Consider the following 23609-nt stretch of genomic DNA (forward strand, 5'->3'; position numbering starts at 1 on the left):
GGTAGGGTCTCATTCTATCTCAGGCTGACCTGGAATTCCCTCTGTATTCTCAGGGTGGCCTCGAACTCATGGTGATCCTCCTACCTCTGCCTCCCGAGTGCTGGGATTAAAGGCGTGCGCCACCACGCCCGGCTGATTCCTGTGCTATTCTTAATATCTGTTTTATTAAGTCAAAAAAGGATTTTTGACGTCTATAATGTTATTGGCTCCACACTTTAGTGTGATCTCCTTTTGTCTGTCACTCAGCTTTTTAAAATTTTTTTAACTTATTTCAAAACACAATTCAAACTTCTTATGGAAATATATTTTCAAATCCAAAATATTTTTCCAAGGCCTTTCAACTTGGATTTTTAAGTGACATAGAAATGAAATCTGATAACCCAATGCATTTCATCGTCTTCCTCGCTGACTCCAGCTCCTTTCAATATGAGCTGGTAAGACATCTGGGGCTGCTGTCAGAGCCGGGAAGAGCATCTTCCTGTGCCATAGCCCAGCGTTTGACCCACCGCGCCAAGCACCACCTGTCTGCCCTGCGTCTGTGCATCAAGAGACATCACTGTACCTGCACATGACTGTCACGTGGACATTGTGTCCACTCTCAAGCATCATCATTTTTCCTAACCGCATCTGCAAAGCCACGCCCATGTAGTTAGTAAGAGAGCTCCAGCTTTAACTGGTCTGCCAATTCTGCATTTTAATTCGTACCAAAGTCATAACGTCTTCTATGATGATGGCACATTAAATCACTTACCACTTAGGTGCCTTTAACTTTATTTTATCATTATTATGTTTTTGGTGCTGGGATAGAACTTGATACCCTGTGTAGCCGAGATGGAGATCACTTCCAGTTGACAGCTAGACCATGGCTGGGCTCCAGCTCGCTTCAGTTCAGGGCTGTCTGGTGAGCCTACACTTTTCTGCTTCAACCTCGGCATGTGCATTCCTTTCTAGTGGCTTCTGGTTACATCAACAGCATGATGTGAAAATTATCAGCACTCATTTAACTCACTTGTCTGGGCCAGTCCATTGGCATATTTTTTAAATATATTTTATTTATTTGAGAGCGACAGACACAGAGAGAAAGACAGATAGAGGGAGAGAGAGAGAATGGGCGCGCCAGGGCTTCCAGCCTCTGCAAACGAACTCCAGACGCGTGCGCCCCCTTGTGCATCTGGCTAACGAGGGACCTGGGGAACCGAGCCTCGAACCGGGGTCCTTAGGCTTCACAGGCAAGCGCTTAACCGCTAAGCCATCTCTCCAGCCCCCATTGGCATATTTGATTTCCCCTGGTGTGGAATATTTGACTTGGGATCAACAGAAAATAAATTTCTTTATCTCTTCAGTATTTCTGTATCATTTACATATATATATATATATATGTATATATATATATATATGTAATATCCATATATAATATATGTTACATATGATATATAATAATGCATATTTTATATATATGAATTTTATTCAATTGATTAAATATATACTTTGGAATATAATAAAAATGATACAAAACAAACACACAATTTATTTAATAAAATATTAAAAGAATATTATTTCTCTCTAATTACCAAAATATTTTATTATATATATTTTGTTTTATTTATCCTGAGAATTTTAAATCCCTTTAGAAACTGAATCTGTTAACATTGTGCACTATTTTATTTTCTTCTATTCACAGTACAAATAATTCACTAATCCTACCATTCAATACTTAAAATTAAATGCTAGAGAATTCTTTTTAAATTCAAATATTACTTGGGCTGGAGAGATGGCTTAGCGGTTAAGCGCTTGCCTGTGAAGCCTAAGGACCCCGGTTCGAGGCTCGGTTCCCCAGGTCCCACGTTAGCCAGATGCACAAGGGGGCGCAGGCGTCTGGCATTTGCAGAGGCTGGAAGCCCTGGTGCGCCCATTCTCTCTCTCTCCCCCTATCTGTCTTTCTCTCTGTGTCTGTCGCTCTCAAATAAATAAATAAAAATAAAAAAATTCATTAAATTCAAATATTACTTAATTTCTTATTTGCTTTCTTTTTTGTGAATCAACCTCAACTTTATTTTTATAACTTGATTTTTTTCTTTAGATCTACATATGCCATTTTCAGAAGCCACATATTTATTAAGGTATTATTTCGAGCAAACTGTAATAAATTAAATTAGTTCATTATTGAACCATTTTCTCTTTTTAAATTGTGAAAGAAAACTCAGTTGTTAGCCTCTTGCTAGAAATCTGGATTTCCTTTGTGACAGTCTGAGCTGTTCATGTACCTGATACTATCCCTAGACTCTGTATAGTCTTCTGTAAGCATTTGATGCTTTGAAAGTCATCAGACTTTATGAACCTGTAGAGACAAGAATAAATACTCATTTTTGGAAAGAATTACAGCCTCAGTTGACATTATAATAATTTGATTTTGAGTTTCTAGGATAAGTCCAATTATAAGAAAGAGGAAATACATATGTTCACCCTTTTCATTCCATTACTCTCTTCTGGGACATTCTTTTCCTTCCTATACACCATTATGAAAACAGTCTCTTGCCTTAGTTATAATATCTGGGCACACTTTGCTGTCTAATAATTTGTGCTTACAGGACTCATATTGGCACAGGCTGTTATACTGTGAGGTTGACGCACTGGACACAGCCGAGACACAAAAATCAAAGCCATCAATTATAGTAAAAATGGGATGTTGTCACACTTTCTGGTTTTTCTTCATGTCATTGGCACTCATTTTAAAGCAAACGCTTCTTGCAGTTGTATGCAGGAGATGTTTCATTTTTATTCCAGTGAATATTGAAAAGGAGCTCAATAAATATCTGTTAAGTAACTTCAATGATTGTTATCAAAAATCCACACTGGGGTGGTACTTAGCCTGATCTTAGCTCTCTGTAGGCTGTAAAGTTCTCAGACTCTCAGGGTAATGCTTAGAAATTATGAATTCGAACAAATTCATGTCTACAATTATCTATATTTAAATATACCCTCAAATGCATTTTTGTAGCTTGTTGGTCTTATTGCTTAATATTTAAAATGAATCAGGCAAGATAGGGCTCAACTTTATACAAATTGAGGCTTATAAAATTTTTGTTGGCTCATGTAAATTCTATATCAAATGCATATAAACTATATACAGAAAACTAAGCATGTAACTGAACATTTATTTAGAGTGAGACAAGAAATCATAGCAATTTCTATAAGCATTATGACAGGTTAAAAAACCATTTTTAAGTAGGTATATTAACTATTTCCATATTACTTTTCTTGCCTTTTGTCTTCATACCCCTTCCCTGTCATTTCAAGACATGTATCATACATTAATGTCTTCTGCAGAGTGAAGAGAATGATTCAGACTTTGTAGAAAGTTGGAATTTTTAGGGCTGGAAAGATGGCTTAGTGGTTAAGGCTCTTGCCTGGGAAGCCTGAGGACCCATGTTCACTCTCTCTCCAGATTCCACGAAAGCCAGACGCACAAAGGTGACACAAGGTCACACATGCCTGCTAAGTGGCACAGGCATCTGGAGTTTGACTTCAGGGGCTGAGGCCCTAGTGCGTGCCATTTCTCTAAGGAAAAAACAAAGACAAAAGAAAATTGAATTTTTAAATTTCTTTTGCTGTTACTGCTATTAGCTAAACTCCAACAACAGAACTTATTATTGAGTGTGCCATGCATTTTTTTTTTTTAAGTGTTTCAAAATTTGGGAAAGCGCTTTGATCATCTGTAAGCTGTGAGCTCGGTGACTGGATGCGGGCGGAGCATTCCTCAGACTGCATGTGGAGGGCCAGCCCGCCTTCACCCCAGGTGGGGGCCATGGCGCGTGAGTTGCCGCAATAGGCAGCTTGCTGCACAGGAGCCCTGTCTTAAGGTTGCAACTGAGCATGCAAATTATGTAGTGAAACCCAAGCTAACACTTCCCAATTCAGTTTGCTTTAGCTGCATTTGAAAGTTGTTATTCTGTTCCCTGTCATCTGATATGAACAGAAGATGATGGAGGGAAAATCAGAATGGGAAGTCACGCTTCCTCCAGAGATCTGGGAGAAATGTTCGATTATTGCATATTTGCAAAACAAGATAAAAGTCCATATGGCTTTCACAAGGATGCCCTCCTGAGGCTTGGAGTGAGCTTTCCAAGGGAAGAATCAGCAGGCAACTGACACTTTGAGTTATACCTTCATGGCAAATTTGCTGTGGTGTGGGCCCTAAATTTGTAGTACATTGCCTGTATTAGCTCAATTCATAATGCATATATAACGGTTATTAGTTAACTAACATCATGAACTATTTTACTAGTGATTACCCCATATTATACCAGAGGAATGTTGAATACAATGAAATTCAGAATCCTCCCCAAGTTTTCAGCTTTAATGAATGACCCTATAAGCATATGAATTAAGACTCTCTCTGCAGCAATTTTCTTACAATCTGTTCCTTGGTGGTCTTATTTTGATATTACACATCTAATGCCTTTCTTAATCTGTCTCTAAGAGTGAACGCTTGGAAATGGAAGTATTTACCAGGTATCCCGGGCTCATGGGCTTGTAATCATGAGAAGAAATGATGCATCCTGAACTGGATGCATTTTCTAATAAAATCTTGATATTATAAGATTTTTAAATTTTTCTTAAAACTCAGAAGTCCATCTTTGATCTTCCAAATGTTAGGTAAGTCTAAGGAAAACACAATTTAAAGATGGGGTTGCCCATTGTAGCGGTCATGATAACAACATCAGCATTCTCAGTAAGTGTGTGCAGTAAGTATCAAGACGCTATGCAACTTGTTCCTAGTAATATTGTTACCGTTAATGTTGATTAAATGTTAATACATGAGGTAACATTATTTCTTTATTCTAGATAGTCCATTAAAACTTAAAAAAAAACAACAAAAACTAGGAATGTCAGTGTCATCATAGGGAAGTTACATGCTAGGAGAATGAGTTAATTTACCCAAAGCTACATACCTTGGCAAAATAGCACAGTCAGTAATTACCACACCAAGATCCTACTGTTTCTCCCGAGCCCTTGAAAACTTGTTCAAAACCTAGTTTGATTCACTATTATATTTCTTCCTTGAGGCTGTCCTGGCACATTGTCACAATAGTTGTAGCTTAAAACAGTAGAAATTTGGGGCTGAAGAGATGACTTAGCAGTTAAGCGCTTGCCTGTGAAGCTTAAGGATCCTGCTTTCAGGCTGGATTCCTCAGGATCCATATTAACCACATGCACAGGATGGCACATGCATCTGGAGTTCATTTGCATTGGTTGGAGGCCCTGGTGTGCTCATTCTCTCTTTCTCTCTCTGTCTGTCTGTTGCTCTCAAATAAACAACAACAAAAAATATATAAGAAACAGTAGAAATTCACTGCTCATGGTTTGGAAGGGTCAACATCAGCAGGCACACACGCCTCCTCTCTGGGCTTAAGGGTGCGGTTCCTAACCCTTGCTGCTTTTGTCACTGTGGCAATCTGTGGATTACATCAGCAGCAACTCCACCACGGCCTTATAGTCACCTAATTTTCTTCTTTTTCTGTCACTCTGTCTTTCTTTCCATGTGTGTTGAAAAATCTCCTTTTCATCACCGTGACTATAGTCTTTGGCTCTCAGACACAAAGTCATCCAGAATAGCTTGCTCTTAACTTGATTGTATCAGTAAAACCTGTCCTGCCAAAAAAAAAAAAAAACAAAAAAAAAAAGAGAGTGTCATTTGCAAGTACGAGGTTCTAGCTTGGGCATATTTTCTTATTTTCTTTAGGAATAATTCATTCACCTCAGACTATCTTGGCTCTGAAAAGTGCAAGTAAATTCTCTCCATTGTGACTTATCAACATATTTACATTTTCCTTAAGAATTGTCAGAGGGGCTTGTGGAAATGGCTCAGCAGCTAAAGGCACTGCAAAAGGAAAGCTTTTTTTTTTTTTTTTTTTTTTTTTTTTTTTTTTGAGGTAGGGTCTCACTCTGACTCATGCTGACCTGGAATTCACTGTATAGTCTCAGAGTGACCTTGAACTCACAGCGATCCTCCTACCTCTGCCTCCTGAGTGCTGGGATTAAAGGCAGGCACTACCACACCCGGCAAAAGGAAAGCTTTTAAGTTCAATGATATTTTAATAGTATAATAACCTTCACTGTAAAAATAATATTTCTTCTTTTTTGGCCTGTACCATTAACAGTTCTGAAAACTTTTATGAAATTAATCATTTATTTATCACAACACTTTTATTTAGCAAAATGCAATTATCTCCATTTTATAGATTAGAAGTACATAAAGAGTTAAGTGAGGAAGTTGCTACTGGGCAAGGTTGAGTTAACTGTTTCAAGGCACCCCAGTCAGCAATTGTCAAGCCAGAATTTCAATCTGGGGCGCTATGACATTCACAGAATATAGTTATTTTCCTCATAATGTGTCCAAATTCTCTTTTTTGTTTTAAAGAAAGGCCACTCACATGGTGCATGAAACAGCAAAATGAACCCCAGTGTGATTTGAGCAGTTATAAACAACTACTGGGATTCACAAGAAGGCTAGGGAAATAGTAATAATGGAGGTGACAAAGAAAAGATCCTCTAAGAATGAGTCCTTTAGCAATGACCTGTGTTTTACATAATGAGAATTCTCATGATATTTTGATGTTCCAAAGAAATTCTGTGCTCTATTGTGCTGCTTGTTCACCTGGAAAAATGAACTCCAAATAAGACGTGAAGAACAAGAGAAACAAGAACATAATCTTCAAAATATGGCCAAAAAGCAGTAAGAAAAACCATGAGCTCCCTTGAAAGCGCAGATAAATACGGGCATTTGGAGCACGAGATGTTGGAAATGAGGAGCACTGTGCGCACAGCTATCATGTTTTCTGACTCTCGTGATCACAGACAGCGGTTGGATGAGGAGATAAAGCAGGCTGGCTTCTTTCACTGGTCTACTGATGCACGCTCCAGACATGGCTATCTTGAGCGCCTATGTCAGGGACATATCCAAGACAAAACCTGGCATGGCTCACTATGAGAGCAAGTTCTGGGAAATGAATCAAAATATGCATACAGTTCACAAGTTGAGAAATCTTCACAGTGTCCAAGTGGTGTGGTAGCATGTGAAGGTTAACCTTAGTCATTTTACCCATCCCTCACGTGCTCTCTGTTATTGAACATGCAGCTGGTGGAGAGACAAGGCATACAGAAATGTCTATTATCTGTTGATAACTATGACAGGTTGATGACTCTAAGCATTCCATTTCTACACAAGTACTCTATCAATAAAAAGTTCAAATTAAAAGAAATTAAGTAGGCCAGGTGTGGAGGTGCACTCCTTTAATTCCAGCACTTGGGAGGCAGGGGTAGGAGGATCACCGTGAGTTTGAGGGCACCCTGAGACTACAGAGTAAATTCCAGGTCAGCCTGGACTAGAGTGAAACTCTACCTCAAAAAACCAAATAAATAAATAAATAAATAAATAAATAAATAAATAAGGGCTGGAGAGATGGCTTAGTGGTTAAGTGCTTGCCTGTGAAGCCAGAGGACCCCAGTTCAAGGCTTGGCTCCCCAGGACCCACGTTAGCCAGATGCACAAGAGGGTACATGCATCTAGAGTTCGTTTGCAGTGGCTGGAGGCCCTGGCGCACCCATTCTCTCTCCCTCTCTCCGTCTTTCTCTCTCTGTCTGTCACTCTCCAATAAATAAATAAAAATTAAGTAAATAAATAAATAAAATAAAATAAAATAAAAAATCAAAGAAATTAAGTAACTTATTTAATTCTGAGAAGTTCCTGAAGGGTAAGGGTGGAATTGGAACATAGATTTGTCAATTTTGGAGTTCTTTTGTTTCAGCACAAAGATAATTCTAATAATAATTTCTCCTAAGTAAAAAAAAGGGGCTTGAGCCATCCCAAATGTCATTTCTTTCTTCACCTCTACTGCTATAAAATACAATAGATTGCAAGCTCCAGGCATTTCAGAGATAAGAGTTAAATAAAGCCACAAATTATATTTAATCATGATAAATACAGATAATATATTTCCTGAGAATTGTCTCATTTACTTAGTGTTTATTAGCCATTCTTCAATGTAACAATTAGAATTTAGGAAGCTAAAAATCTTGATATTATTGGCTTTTCTAAATCACTTTAGTGCACACATCTATAATGAACAATTCAGGGTCTGGGCCAGAAACAAACAAACAAACAAGTCATGGCCACTGTGAAATTTTATACTAACCAGCCTGATGTAAATATATATAAAAAGAATAATTCTTAGTAATGTCTAGATGTTTTAATATTTTATTTATTTATTTATTTATTGGAGAGAGAGAGAGAGAGAAAGGGTGCACCAGGGCCTCTAGCCCCTGCAAATGAACTCCAGATGTATGTGCATCTGTCTTACATAGGATCTGGAAAATCAAACCTGGATCCTTAGGCTTTGCAGGCAAGTGTCTTAACTGCTAAGCCAACCTCCAGCCCCAATTTTTTCTCACTTTCTAAAAATTAGCTATGGACATACTCGGTACGTAAACAGCACATGTTGGTACCATACTTTCCTTCATCCTGCTCCCACCCTCTGTGGGGACCCTCCTCATTGGGTATGCTGGCTATCCCCATGGGAGTGTGGGTCTTGCATTGTGAGGGTAGCCATCGGTTATGGGGAAGAGGCAATGTCTCTGTGTGTAATGTCCCTACTTGTGGCTCTAACAATCTTTTGGCCCCCTCCTCTGCAAATTTCCCTGAGCCATGTTGGGTTCATTTTAGGTCTACTTCAGGGATGAGGTCTTGGAAACCTCTCTGTCTCTGGGCCTCAGGTTTGGGAGGAGTTCAGTGTTCTCTGTGTCTATCTTCTTCACCCTTGTGCTGGTACCAGGTTCACCAAGGAAGCAGCACTCTTGCTCATTTCCCCAATTACTCTGTGGGTTTAGCTGAGGCCCTGGTTGAAGTGTGATGGGCTGATTCTCTCTTCAGGCAATTTTGTTTTAATATTTGATTTTTTGAGGTAGGGTCTCTCTCTCTAGCCCAGGCCAATCTGTAATTCACTATGTATCTCAGGGTGGCCTTGAATTCACTGCAGTCCTCCTACCTCTGCCTCCCAAATGCTGGGTTTAAAGGTGTGTGCTACCATGCCTGACTAGATTTTTCTTTTTTCTGGGGGGAGGTGGGGGATGGTTTGGGGTAGGGTATCACTCTAGCATAGGCTGACCTGAAATTCATTCTGTATTCTCAGAGTGTCCTCAAGCTCACAGCCATCCTCCTACTTCTGCCTCCCGAGTACTGGGATTAAAAGCATGTGCCACCATCCTGGCTCTGGCTAGATTTTTGATCTCATTTGACCCACTTCAGCAGACTTGTCTGTAGTATTTAGAAATACTGTTAACATGAGAATTAGTGAGTGGCAGCCTGTGTACAGAGTAAGGGCCTACAATTTGTGTATATAAGCAAACCTGTGGTTATAATATAGGGTTGTCATAGGGATATCTTATAAACCAATATATTACTAACACTTGTAATTATGATTTCCAAAATTATTTTATAAATATAAAATAATAAGTAATAGTAATTTTATAAATATAAGATAATAAGTCTAAATCAAATATTTAGACTTAACCCTGAGACATATTTTAACATTTTATTTTGTATACATTTTTCTTAAAATAATTGGTTACATAGTCAATTAAAATCACAGAAGTTTTTGTATAGAAAAATAACATTATGTTCCTCTAATTATCAAAATCAATGAACTTCCATTTTCCAATTGTAGACTCTTGATTAATATTTTTATTTGAATATTAATAAAATATCTGCATGAATCTTACTAGCTAAAATTCATTACTAATATACTATCCTAAATACTGTAGTATATATGTATATCCTTTTAAAAAAAATCACATTTTAAAAGAAAATTACCACTATTTTGTGAGAATACAAATTTTATGAAGGAAAAAAATAATAAATGACTATTATTATATTTATTATATGTGTATTATAGTTAATATGTGCAAAACTTCTATATTCTACTTGAGAACAAGAGTCAAACCAAATAATATGTAAACGGAATCAGTACCTTATATGCAAATCAATAAGTTTCTTAGCGCAAGTGGTGTGTTGGCATGGGGCTGATTAGTTATTATGTTTTTCTGAGTTCTTTTATGACCAAATCTTGACAAGGGATTGAGAGACACAGACTTCTCATTAAGTTTGTTTCAAGTTCTCACTTTTTTGATTTGGTTTCTTTACAATTTCTCATTTTTTTAATGGAAGTAATTAGATTAATGGAGTTTTATATTAGGTCACTTATGGCAGCATTTTACAAAATTGAAAGGTAGCTTTTAGGAGTGACTTTCAAAATGACTTTCGAGTCTTAATTAATTAATTAATCTTATTTACCCCAGAAACCTTACAGAAATTTAGCTTTAGACTTAAGGGTCTAAACTTTAGATCTATGGATTTGTATACTTGTAGAATTCAAGTAAACTTACTTATTCTTTTTTTCCCCCTCTCTCTCTTTCTTTTTTTTTCAAGGTAGGGGCTCACTCTAGCTCAGGCTAACCTGGAATTCACTATGTAATCTCAGGGTGGCCTTGAACTCGTGACAATCCTCCTACCTCTGCCTTCCAAGTGTTGGTATTAAAGGTGTGTGTCACCATGCCCCACTTTTCAACTTAGTTATTCTTTTACTTGACTATATTTATTCTATATTTAAGAACAAAAATATGGCCTCTTCTGCAGTGCATGGCTAGACATAATCATCTAAATTACTAGTATCGCTGCTACCTTGCCATGAAAAATTTTATATTAGGTTCTCATGTGTGCTCTGTAAGATCATACTGTAGTTCATTAAAATAGTATATGTCAAGCCGAGTATTGATTATGGGGTCATTTTCTTTCAGAAAACTCTGACATGACCTTTTTCATAGGAAGTCATAGTTCATCAATAGTTTAATTGGGTTGATTTTTTATGTTCAGAGATGCAACATCTTTTCAGAGATCAGTTTTCTCTTGAACTGTAAACAAGTGCTTGAATTGGTCTATTGCTTCTGTTGTTTCCAATTATTTTCTAGAACATATTAGTGTCAGGTATTTCAAAGCTCAGTGTGTGGTTCTGTTCCCACTGCCCATTGTTTTTCTGTCATTTCAGCCATGTAGTCTTGTCTTTTGGCATGACTTGTCCTGCTGGCTGAATTCCACCTGATATTATGTATCTGAACAGGAAATACGCTTTCCATGAATTCCAGAGGATATTTTGTATCAGGAGAGAGAATATCCTCTCCATCAACCGCAGAGAATGGTCTCTTACCTCGTCAGGGGTTTTTATTAGGAGACACTAGCTAATTCCGGTAAGGTTCCATCTGTTTTCTGCCTGCTCTGGTCCGTTTTCTGCCTGCTCTGGTCCATTTTCCTTCCAGAGTTCAGTGACTTTTCTTGGGACTTTCCACATTTGCAGAAAAACATGATTTTTTTTTTTTTATTTAGTTATCTTTAAAATATTTTATTTATTTGCAGCAGTAGATAGAGAGAGGTAGAGACAGAAAGAGAGAGAGGGAGAGAGGAGAGACAGAGAGAGAATGGTTTGTGCCAGGGTTTCAAGATATATGTGCCATTTTGTGCACCTGGCCTTACATAGGTACTGGGGAATCAAATCCTGGTTGTTAGGCTTTAGAGAGAAGTGTCTTAAATAATGACCCAATCTCTTCAGTCCCATGATTAATTTTTTTTAAAAAATTGTTTATTTTTATTTATTTGAAAGTGACAGAGAGGGAGAAAGAGTCAGAGAGAGAGAGAGACAGAGAGAATGGGCATACCAGGGCCTCCAGCCACAGTAAACGAACTCCAGACGTGTGCACCCCCTTGTGCATCTGCCTAATGTGGGTCCTGGGGAATCGAGCCTCGAACTGGGGTCGTTAGGCTTCCCAGGCAAGTGCTTAACCACTAAGCCATCTCTCCAGCCCCCATGACTAATTGTTTTAGAGGCATCCCATTTGCGGATTTATTCCACACACAAAATGGCCACAAAAATGCTCTCCACCAGAAGCTTTCCTGCTTGTTGCAGTTAGGATGTACAGTACCTGCATAGACTCACGTGTTTGTGATTAAACCTCTCACCAGGTCCCCAGCTTGGGGTGGAGTGGAGGTCTGGGCTTTGAGATTGACTGGTCCAGCCTATCGGGTGTTCTGCGCCAGCCTGCTCCGCTAACCCTCGCCTGGCTGTTGTTGACTTAGGAGCCTGGGAGCTGCTTGAATGCTTGGCCAACGATTATCCCCACTAGGGTGAAATTTCCCCTTGAGACTGGCAGCCTGAAAGGAAGTCTTTCCTACCACAGGCTGCTTGGGTGTTTTGTCTCAGCCAGAAGACAGTCAATGCTATGTTTGTTTTTTTTTTTTAAAGCTCACCGTGGAATGGCATATAGCTACCATCAATACGGATTTCTATCCTTCTTTCTCAGTGTGCGGGTCCTACACATTTGTTAGCTTAAAGCAACACTGGCCTTAGGAGCTGGATGTGTGGCTGCAGCGTGACTCGGTTGTCCACTCAGGGAGTCACGAGACTGAAGGTTACCCTCAGGCAGTGATGTGTCATCCCCACTGTGCGATCATTTGCAGGTCACATAAGGAGCGGCCAGTCTTCAGCTCACTCTGTTGGTGGAATCCTAGTTGCTTAGACCTTTTTAGGATTGAGCGCCTCCTGGTTTTGTTCTGTTATCAGTCAGGGGTCATGCTTGGCTCTGGCAAGCTACGATTCCCTAGTATCTTTTTAGGTGACCTCCTGCATCTGCCCATCCAGCAGCAGAGATGCTCTTCCATGCCCTTAACACCTGGGATCTAGGTCAACAGAAACCGTCCAGGACCGACCCTCCCCCAATCGTGGAGCATCTTCACCTCACAGCAACAGCTGCTGCATGCCACGTCCCTCTCACAGGCAGGGGACAGCGCGCACGGGACTCTTCAGTGGCAGTTGCCGTTACCGTGCAGCCGCAGTCTGCCACGTGCCTCAGACAGACACGGAGGCAGGGCTGAGCTAGCCGCTGTCAGACTGCCGCTTGTTTTCTGGAAGCTGAATCCTTCAATGTGCATCATTTCAACTTCTCCCCGAGCCTCTGTTCCTATCCATCTCATCTGCCGCTCAGGGTGGAGCTTGTCCGCTGCATGTTGTTTTAACATCCCCTTTCAGGGAGACATGATTAGTAAGATTTTAAAATCCGTTGGGCGTGGTGGCGCACACCTTTAATCCCAGCACTTGGGAGGCAGAGGTAGGAGGATTGCTGTGAGTTCGAGGCCACCCTGAGACTACATAGTTAATTCCAGGTCAGCCTGGGCCAGAGTGAGACCCTATCTCGAAAAACAACAAAAAAAAAAAAAAAAAAAAAAAAAAAAAGAAAAAGAAAAAGATTTAAAAGTCCTTGAGTAGCAAATTCCTGCTATGGTAATAGTAAATAGTGATATAATATGTATACATGTACACTTGTGTATACATTAAGTATATATATATATATATTTACACACATATATATGTATATATGTGTATATTGTATATGTATGTATGGATGTGTGTGTATGTATATATATACATACATATGTATGTATATATATATGTATATATATATATATATGTATGTATGTATGTATATATATATACATACACACACATCCATACATACATATAATGTATGTATAATGTGTTCAGTAAAGAAGAAATGCATTTTTCAAACACTTTTCTTGATTATTTACCCTATGAAAATCATATCAGAATATTGATTATGTTTGCTGTGATTATACCTGCCTCTAGTTGAATTATTTTATATAGGTTAAAATATTATAAGTAAATATTTAAATGAGATCTATACATATATGAATACCCAGGAATGAAATTTTATGAAATTTGAAGGAAATGGATGGAAGTAGAAAATATTATACTGAATGAAATAACTCAGACCCAATCAGACAAAACCAGTTTGTCTGATGATATTCAGGTCATAAACTTGATTTTTTTTTAGGCTTTTGTGTTTAAGTGCGAAGACATTTCTGTAAGAGACCACAAAGTAAGCACAGAACCATAAGAGACAGAAAAAAATATTAGAGGTGTGGGCAAGGGAAATAATAGAACTTGCAATGTACAAGTAGGACAGGAGATGCCATGGTGAGGAAATAGCTAAGCAGAAATGGGTTTAGGTGGAAAATGGAAGGCTTTTTTTTTTTTGGAGGGGGATCAACCAGAACCGAGGAGGTACAATAAAGCCATATAGCAATCTACCATTGATGAGGTAACTAACATATATGATTTTTAAATGAGTTTGAATGGAAATATTCTGCATGGGACAATAAATATTACCCCTAGAACTCAGGGGTTTTAAAATCAAAATCCCAGTTTCTGTGTGGGATACAAAAATCTATTAGATTTTGATTAAGAAGATTCTACGGTTTTCCAAAACAATACAGCCTACTGCTACCGCTCTTGGGTGCCCACCAGAACTAGATAGCAAGACTCTACTGCTGAAAACATTACACACTTTGGATACAGAACACAGAGAAATCCAGCTGGGCCTGGGGTGGAAGCATCTTCCCTGCCAGCTAGCCGTCATAAGGACAGAGGATGTTCACAAGCTCCTCGGGTAGAAAAGCCATCTCACCCAGCTATAGACCCTCTTTGCTCCACAATGAAGCACACAGGCAAGTTGTGCCCACTAGTGTGAGTGTAGAATAACGGCTTTGGGGCTAACCAAATGCTTTCTTGACGGAATCCAAGGCCCACTCCACTGGAGGGAACTCATTCCTGGTTAGCCTCATCAATACCCCAAGGCTAGGACAGTTATAGTCTCTTGGAGGAATCTACTACCATAGTTACGTTAAACAGGTTGTCAAACTACCTTCTGAATATATATGTTTATAACCATAGGTGCGTGTTATTCTCATCTTTCAGTCAGAAGTCTGGTTTTGCAGTGCGCAGAGGTGAATGCAGAGACCACATCTGGTGAAAATGCTGAGAATAAGTGAGTGTGGTGTGCCAGCCCCTACCTGGGAGGTGGACGGGAACTTTCCAAGGGCACAGCACATCTTGCAGAACAGGGACAGGAAGAATGTCGAGAGCCAGCGGAATGGGAGGAAAGCTGCGGACATTTGTCTTCTGGACACAGTGCGGCTCTCACTCTCAGGACCTCACGGTGCCCGTGGCTTCCTCCAGCAGACGCAGCCTCTCAGCATCCCGTAGGTCATGGGCGAGGCGCTCGGGACAAACCCGCTCCTTCCCTGAGCAGCTATTCACAGGGACGACTTGCTGGCGTCTGGGGAGCCATGTTCTTTGGTGATATAGCCACTGACAAATTACCAATAATCCAAAAAATAAACCCCCAAACATGCTCACAAATTAGCCCCAGTTTTTTTTTTAACCCAAGAGGGTGAGTGAATGAGTGTGCACACCCCCCCCCCACATGGACACACATGGACACATACCATACACACACACACACACACACACACACACACACAGACATTGAAGTGGGAAGGACAACAACCGGGCAGAAGAAGGGGTTGTGGCTGGAGAGATGGCTTAGTGGTTGAGCACTTGCCTGTGAAGCCTAAGGACCATGGTTTGAAGCTCAGTTCTCCAGAACCCACCTTAGCCAGATGCCCAAAGGGATGCATGCATCTGGAGTTCGTTTGCAGTGGCTGGAGGCCCTAGCACACCCATTCTCTCTCTCTTTCTTTTTATCTGTCTTTCTCTATGTGTCTATTGCTCTCAAATGGGTAAATAAATAAATATGAACAACAACAAAAAACTTTAAAGAAAAAGGAGTTAGTAGGAGGAGAATAAGAGAGGTTAATTGGATGAATGTGATCAAAATCTGTTACATACACCTATGAAATTGTTCAAAAATAAATGTTTATAAAAGGAAATATTTGTATATGCAATTTTGAGATTTTTTTGAGACTCTAATATTAGTTTTTTTTTTTAATTTTCCAAAAACTAAAGTTGCATTTCCCAATATGAACTAAATATTTCTATTGGTATTCTTTAAGCAAACATTTAAAAATGAAAAATAGACATTGGGGAGAAGAAGTTATTGAACAGACTCAGTCAATAATTAATTTTCTTTAGAAAATGTGAAAAATCTTCCAATTATAGTACATGAAGGAAATGATGATTCTTTGCCTAGTTCTCTAAATTTGTAGAAAGTTTAATACTTTATGCATAACTCAATATGATTTTATATATACATATATATAAATTTAGGAACTTTAAAAGTTTGTTTTAAAGTGTGAATGCAGTTACCCCTAACAAAGTTGACATATTATTTTTTGCTAATAGTAAATAATTAATTTAAAAGATTTTGAATACTCATTAAGAAATAGGTACCTTTATCGCCCAGGCATGGTGGTGCATGCCTTTAATCACAGCTCTCAGAAGGTAGAAATAGGAGAATCGCTGGGAGTTTGAGGCCACCCTGAAGCTACTTAGTGAATTCCAGGTCATCCTGGGCTGGAGCAAGACCCTACCTCAAGATGCCAAAACAATAACAACACAAAAGAAATATGTACCTTTCTAACTCAGATAAATCAAGTGCATTGTATCTAAGTATCTGATATTTGTATTGTTTTTACCTTTTTTTTTTTCAAAGAAACAGATACCAAGTGCCAAACACAGGAAGACAATTTTTAAAAATCCAGTGGATCATTTTAATACTTGATCATATTATAGAAGTAACAATCACACGATATGAAAAACTTTTAAAGTATATATTTAAGACTTAAAATAATAAGGTTTTTAAAGTATTTTACTTATTTTAGAGAGAGAGAGAGAGAAAGGGAGAGGAAGAGGATGCTCGCCAGTGCCTCTTGCCACCACTGCAGCCACCTCCAGACACATTTGCCACTTTACATGGGCACTGGAGGATCAAACCAAAGCTGCGAGGCTTTGCAAGCAAGGGCCTTTAGTGCTGGGTCATCATTCCAACCAAAGTAAGTCTCTGACTTGATAGTACTGTAAGAAGAAAGATGTGATGTGGGATCCTCCACCCTCCGCACCGTCACTTAAACCCAATATAAAACATATAAGAAAAGAGCATGCATTAGGCAACACCTGTTCCTATTGCTCTGGTAATGTAGTTTTGAGATTCAATTCTTATAACAAATGATATTTTCATGCTTTGATTCTCAGCAGATTATACTTTGAATTTTGTTCTATAAAAGTTCCTCATCCTAGCTTTGTGGAAGGCCTGTGCAATACAAAAATCTTCAAATTATTCTACTTTTTCCCCCCTTCATCCTTCACCAAATCTTTACAGAATTAATCAGGGGACATCTCTTCCAGTAAGATAGAATTTTAGTGATAAGAACAATTTCCATGAATACAAAGTACGTTTTAAATTTGCTAGAGAAAAAAGCACCAGTATTGCGCTTTGAAAATGTAAAAGTGCTTTAAAAGAATAGGCAAGAAGAAAATCGGACAGTTCATTTGTCTAGGAAGTATATGTTAGCACACTGTCAAAAACAGGATAAGCATCAAGGAATAGAAATGAAGTCTTATGGCCCGGTCGGTGTGTCTGCTCTGCAGTAATTACCTTCAAGCTACGTCCGTCCTGGTGTTTCGACACTTACAAAGATGCTCAATCATTGGATGGATCTAAGAAATGTCCCGCCTATTAGACTTGCTGTCCTTGGGAAAGAAGAGTACAGAGTATTGTCGCCATGCTTTGAAGAGATCATTAAATCTGCTTTCTTACCTGTGCTTACCCATGTAACAAGAACGCAAACCTTGAAGGTTTGGGGAAGTCTAAGACACCCATGCAGAGCACCTGGGCGAAGAAGACATGGGCATGTTACCTTAAACCAGTGAAAGCAAATAGATGGGGACCTTAAGAAAACGCTTCAGGTCAAATTGAAAGTTAGCACCATTTGTTCTCTGGACAATAGTTGTTATATTGTATATATATGTTATATATAAGTACTCAGAAACATTCATTTTCCAAAATTACCTTAGATGTCTCACTGAAATAATGCTGCCAGCCAGAATGTGTTGGTGAATATCTGGTGGTATCAGTTAGCGATCTTACTATTATGCTTACTGCGTTGTACCATCCTCAGTGCCCATGACTACTTCTTCTACGTGACATTCATAGTCATCCATGCATTGACTCGACATATGGGTTTAAGGTAGAATGATATTTCTAATTGCCCAATAACTCAAAGGATATAAGGCAAACAATTTTTGGCAGCTCAGCCACCCTTCTTCCTGGAGGGTAATTTTTAAAGAGTCTTTGCAGTCAGGCAGACGTAAAGTAAATGTTAAAGGCAAAATTTCAAGCCACGTGTAGTTGCTCATGCCTCTAACCCCAGGACTCTCAGGCTGAGTTCAAGGCCAGCCTGGGTGCGTGAGCTTCAGGCCAGCCTGTGCTAGAATGAGTCCTTACTTCAAAAGAAAATAAAACCTAAAACAAATAAGCAAAAACAAAACAAAAACACTAAAACAAAGCAAAAGCAAGAAAAACAACAACAAAAAACCAATGTCAAAACAAACCCCTAAATGTCATCTATAAGGACATATGAAATGGGGGTGATGTAAACCCAAACACTTTCAAGTAGATTGTTAAACACTGATTCATAGTGGGTTAGTTTTAGGTAGGGATTTATTTGTGTAGAAAATCATGCTACTTGAGGAATCAGAGTCCACGTTTTGGATCTACGGACTTGGGATGTGTGTCTTGTAAAAGGAGATGCTAAGTTCGAGTGTGAAGTTAGCTCCAGTGCTAAGGTGATGCTGCAAGTTTAGTGGAGGGACATCCACAGAACTCAGAATGGCGGGGAGCTCTCTCAGGCTCAGAGGCTCCATTTTGATGGCCAGTCTTTACTTTATAAGAGTCCACCCAATGCCTTAAGATTATTATACTAAATCCTTTGCCAGAAACTTTACTTATCTCCATTTCTTCCTAGTCAGCTACCAGAGGGTTACTACAGTCCTGTGGTGACACCATATTTACTTGCTCCTCACGTTCCTGGGAGATGTTTGTCGCTGTTTACATATCGGAGGGAAGACAAAGCTTTTTCAGTCTTTACTGATTGGCTTTAGGAGATAGGAACTTTCACTTAGAAATTCTGGTGTCCAGTGGAGTAATTTTCTTCAATGTTTTAATATTCTTTAATATATTTATTATGTATTTGTATACAGAGATAGAAGAGAGACAGACAGACAGAATGGGTGTACCAGGGCTTCTAGCCACTGGAAACAAACTCCAGATGCGCACACCACTTTGTGAACCTGGCTTTATGTGGTTACCGGGACATCAATCCCAGTTCCTTAGGTTTCGAGGCAATCAACCTAACCACTGAGTAACCTCTCCGGCTCCAATGGTGTCTTCCCTATGGGTACATACACTGCACTCCTTTTGTTTCTGCTTAGGGTGGTGCACTTTCTCTTGGTCTTACACACTCTAAGCCTGACGACAGAGCTCCTAGCTCCATCTCCCCCAGGTAGCTTCCACAACTGTTGTTCAAGCTTCTACTTTCCTCTCAAGCACACAGCACTGAACCAACGCAAAGACATGATGCTAATGGCTTTGGGTGGTCTGCAGATCACCAGGGCAGCTCCATCTATGTGGAAGACGCCAAAATGGCAGCATATGCAGCAGCGGGGCACGGGAGCAATATTGTGGCATTTGTGGGTACAATCCTGGGCCATGTCCCTGAGCCGATGAGCAGTATCTGCACTGCTGAGAACCGTGCCAGCTGCTGTGTGCTCATCCCCTTTTCCTTGTTGACCGGTGTGTGATCCAAACCTGCCCATCTTCTCCGCTGAGGGTAGATGATGCAGCAATTCCTTTCCTGGGCATCTGGCATGGCTGAGGAATACCAGAGCTCATTTCGGTCTCACTCTTCTCTGTGGAATAAATCATGGGCAAGAGAACCTCTTTCCTTGCCAAGTTATGCCGGGACTATTTGGTGAGAGGGAAGTCGCAGGTGAAGCCACCATATCCTACTGCTGACTTCATGCATATCTTAAAAACCACTCTTGGATTATTATTTTCATCCTCAGCAGAGCTGGAAACTCAGGTAGACTTCTGTGCTCCAGTTAAATTAATTCCTCTCTGAGAAGTTGCCAGAATAGCTGTTTTGAGGCAGAAGAAGTGGAGACTCCAATTCTCCCATCTCTACCTTATCTTGATTTTTTTGTGTTTGTTCCCTAGAAGGGTCTCACTATGCAGGGTATGGCTGGCCTGCAACTCCCTATGCAGCACAGGCAGGTCTTGAACTCTCCGTAATACTCTGCCTCTGTCTCCTAAGACTTATGATCGTGGACAGACTTATGATCGTGGACATGTGTCTGCAGGCCCAGCTCCTCATCCTGGAATTTTGATATCATGTACAGATGCCGCTTTCCTGGAAAATGTTCAGACAGGAGCTATCCCACCTTGACACTCCGGTTCATTTATTTGCATCTTAAGCCAATATGTCCAGAGCCTTTGTCTGCATTTCCACTCATCTATTGCTGTGAGTCATATGGTGTGAGTTATTCTGCTTTTGCTTATTTTTTTGTACATTTTTCCAAGTCAGAGATACCTACAGTCTTTGAAACCCCAGTGCAAAATGAATTTGTGGAATTTTGTTATTCTTTCTCCCACTAACTGCACAAACACAATTCCTTTACCTTTGCAGTAGAAAGTTTACAAAGCTCTGTAACACCTGTGCAATTGCCTTTTATTATATCTATATATCTATATCTATATCTATATCTATATATACATACATATGTACATACATAAGTATACATATATAATATGCATATATACATGTATACAAACATATGGACCTGCATACATATATACATACACACATATACATACATACATGTACACACATATATACATCTGTATATATATATATATATATATATATATGTATATATATACACACACACACACACACACACACATATATAATTTCACATTATCTAGTAATTTTCTTATCTTGGCACCCAAACATGAAATACATTGCCTTTCTTTGGAAGACACTCAATAAAGGATTGTTGAATTGAATGATTACATAGGCATACTATTTTATTGATTACTAATCTTTTGAAATAAGAATTCTCTTAAGTGAAGGAACAATTTCCCCTTGTCCAAAGTCATTCATCTAAGGCGTGTTTGCTCATTTAAACTAACCTCACTTTTCAATAGCAGGATATCTCACAGAGATTTTCTTTGTTTTGCTTTGTTTCAGGTCTGATTAAAAAAAAACAACAACAAAACAAAAAAATTTTACTGACAATTCTGTAAGTATAGACAACCATAATAATTACCTCCAACCATTCCCATCCCTCCTCTCAAATCTACCTTCTATTGAACCCCTTTTTCTTTCCAATTAGTCTCTCTTCTATTTTGATGTCATCATTTTCCCCCCTTTTGTTATAAAAGTCTTGTGTAGGTAGTATCAGTTACTGTGAGGCCATGAATGGCAAAGCCACGTTGTGTTTGGAAGACAGCTTTTAAGCCATCCTACCCATACTTCTTTTACATTCTTTCTGCAACCTCTTCCATAGTGTACTTTGAGCCTTGTCAGTTGTGATAAAGATATCGCAATTAATGTGGGACACTCTACTGTCCTTCCCAACTCGTCGGTGAGTTTGGAGTAGTCCCAGTGGTAAATAACATCAGAAAAGATAAGTTTATTTAATCAAAAGTGAGAGTAGCATTAATAAATGGGCATAAAAATAGGTGTTTAGAAAGTAGTTTGGTGGGCATCAGAAAGATTTTTAAAAGCAGTATTTCCCAGATTGTTAGGTGGTACTAACTTTGGTCAGAAGTCATTTCCTCACTTGTAAGAAATTTAATTGAAGAGAATATTGTCAGGCTGCTATATTGATGTATTAAAATTCCACCCAAAACATGCTAGTTCTTTGTATAATAAAGATTTTTGCCTTTTGCATACTCTATCTAATTAGCATAATACAATTTTTAAAAATTTAAGTGGAACTAAAATATAATTTGATAACTCCTTAGAAATAGAATTCTGCAAGCTTCATTTTCCCAAGCCTCATAAGTTTTCTTTACTTCTTGAGCTGTTCCTCCTCTGGTAGGGAATGTTTAAACTCAGAGGAAAGAGCTATACTCCAAATAACTTAATAAATTGATAAGTATTTCCCCATTTGAATGCTATCTAATTGGTGTTTTTTTTTTCTTGTCTTTATTTTCCAGTGTCTAATGTTATTATATCAGCAATCTTAGCATCATATAAAAAGGCTCTTTCCTATTCCCTCTGTTGATTTGTTCCTCTCTCTGCATCTATTCTGTAATTCTGCATTATGAAATTCTGACAAAGAATTTCTTAGAAGTGTGGCGTTGTGGAGGGACTAGACAGAAAATGAGGAAATTCTCTTTATTTAATAAGGTAAAAAGTAAGCATTTTACTGAGCAGTTTATCATCCTTTTAGAATGTATGAGGCAGATATCATGTCAAGATGTTTTGTAAAGAGATACAATTGAGTCCACTATCCTTTGAGAAACAGGAATGCTCATTATGTTACCTCAAACATGAGAAAAGCACATGACCATGTGATGATACATTAAAAAGGAAAGTGAGGGAATAATAATTCAATTTCTCAGTGCCGGCATATAAAGCAATACGGGACTCAAAAAGGAATGGAGAAGCAGGCCAGCCTGAAGTGTTCCGGCTGCAGTAAAATTATGTGGACAGTCATATTGTGAATCTCATTCATTCCTGTGATTGAAGTATTGCTCCCCATAAGGAATGTAGCACAGTGTGTTCAGTATGTGCTACCCGTGATGTTCCGCAGCTTTTTGAGTCTTAGATTTCTGGACTCTAGATTATCCACCACTGATGAAAATGCCTATATGCTAACCCGATAGCTCCTCTCTCCAGTGCTCTTATGCCTATAATGCTTTAGACTGTTAGATCATCTTGAAAATTAATGCCTCAAGATACAATTGCGTTAACAATGTTGTGTGACTTCTCCTGAGTAGATGAGCACAAACAACATTTCACAGACAGGGCTCTGACAACAGATGAGTCCAAAGGGACATTGCAACCCCAGTGGGTTGACAAAGGTCACTTATGGGAGTAAGTGGGGACAATGACAAGAACAACTTCATCAACAGGAAGCCCACGCCAGGACGGGCAATGACTCCCCCCAGCTGCATCTCCATGGTTCAATGGTAGACTTCCAGTCACCCTAAGATACCACTGCTTATTTAACCAGGTGAGTGAATCATACATGTTTCAGGAGCTTCCTGAGTCTTGTTAGTTTCACTTATGTTCCAAGACTTGTAAGTTTTCTTTATTTCTACCTATAGGGGAGAATGTTTAAATACAGAGGGAAATAGCTACACACCAAATAACTGAATAAATAAATTAGTAAGTAATTCCCTCTTTTTTATTTGAGAGATAGAGAGATAGAGATAGAGATAGAAAGAGAGAGAGAGAGAGGGAATTGGCATGCCAGGGCCTCTAGCCACTGCAAACCAATTCCAGATGCATGTGCCACCTTGATGCATCTGGCTTATGTGGGACCTAGAGAATTGAACCTGTGTCCTTAAGCTTAGGTTAAGTGCCTTAACCACTAAGCAATCTGTCCAGCTCTAATTCCCCCCTTTTAATGCCATTTAACCTATATATATATTTTTTTCTGGTCTTTATTTTCCATTAT

The 23609-nt window shown here is 39.0% G+C and overlaps 1 long non-coding RNA gene across 1 annotated transcript; it reads left to right on the forward strand.

The window, feature by feature from the left end:
- The first annotated feature begins 20328 nt into the window (after positions 1 to 20328).
- Positions 20329 to 23093, forward strand: LOC123464434. Its single transcript, XR_006639577.1, has 3 exons — positions 20329 to 20437; positions 21167 to 21218; positions 23062 to 23093. It is a non-coding gene; the product is annotated as an uncharacterized LOC123464434 (long non-coding RNA).
- The last annotated feature ends 516 nt before the right edge of the window (positions 23094 to 23609 follow it).

The sequence above is a fragment of the Jaculus jaculus genome, chromosome 11 (assembly GCF_020740685.1).
Source record: "Jaculus jaculus isolate mJacJac1 chromosome 11, mJacJac1.mat.Y.cur, whole genome shotgun sequence".
In the NCBI taxonomy this organism is placed as follows: domain Eukaryota; kingdom Metazoa; phylum Chordata; class Mammalia; order Rodentia; family Dipodidae; genus Jaculus; species Jaculus jaculus.